This window comes from Callospermophilus lateralis, chromosome 3 (genome assembly GCF_048772815.1).
Source record: "Callospermophilus lateralis isolate mCalLat2 chromosome 3, mCalLat2.hap1, whole genome shotgun sequence".
In the NCBI taxonomy this organism is placed as follows: domain Eukaryota; kingdom Metazoa; phylum Chordata; class Mammalia; order Rodentia; family Sciuridae; genus Callospermophilus; species Callospermophilus lateralis.
In genome coordinates, this window is record NC_135307.1 from 120,621,176 (window position 1) to 120,621,871 (window position 696).

Below are 696 nucleotides of genomic sequence, written 5' to 3' on the forward strand. Positions count from 1 at the left end.
CCCGGCGGGAGCCAAGGACCCCTGCCCTAGGGCTGCGGTGCCTGCGGGGAAACTTCGAGAGGCCGACCGCTAGAGGGCCGCGCAAACATTTTTACTAAATAACAGAAGTTTGGGAGCAGAGAAGCAGAAATGAAACACAATTTTGAAAGTCGCCGAAAACTTTACCAAAAAAGGTTACAAGAAGATCATTTAACATATAGTGTAACCTTTGGAGCAAATTAAAGTAATCTGAATCCTTTGAAGAGATCCAGGAAGAGCCCTTGCGTCAACTGCCCGGCTAGCTCAGTCGGTAGAGCATGGGACTCTTAATCCCAGGGTCGTGGGTTCGAGCCCCACGTTGGGCGGTAAGGTTTCCTTTTTGCCTCTTCCCAAGACCGATTTCAGTTTTCAACAATTTCACTTCGTATCAACGGTATTAACTGATGTCAGCCAGGAGTTTCTTATTTAAAAAACAATTCAATACATAAAAAACTGCAAAGACTCCCCCCCGCCCCGCCCAAAGGAACCATAAGAATAGAAGATTTCATCTCAAAATATAAAGACAATATGGTTTGAAAAATATTTGATACCGAGTAACAAATACATCATGGAATGCCAAAGGTTGGGGGTTAAGAAGACATTAAATCAAAGAAATTATAGAGTTCATAGACATTACTGAAGGGATCTCTGTCAAAATATTGATTTATTTATTTTTCA

The 696-nt window shown here is 42.1% G+C and overlaps 1 non-coding gene across 1 annotated transcript; it reads left to right on the forward strand.

Moving 5' to 3' along the window:
• The first annotated feature begins 271 nt into the window (after window positions 1–271).
• Window positions 272–344, forward strand: Trnak-cuu (transfer RNA lysine (anticodon CUU)). Its single transcript has one exon. It is a non-coding gene; the product is annotated as a tRNA-Lys (tRNA).
• Window positions 345–696: the final 352 nt, after the last annotated feature.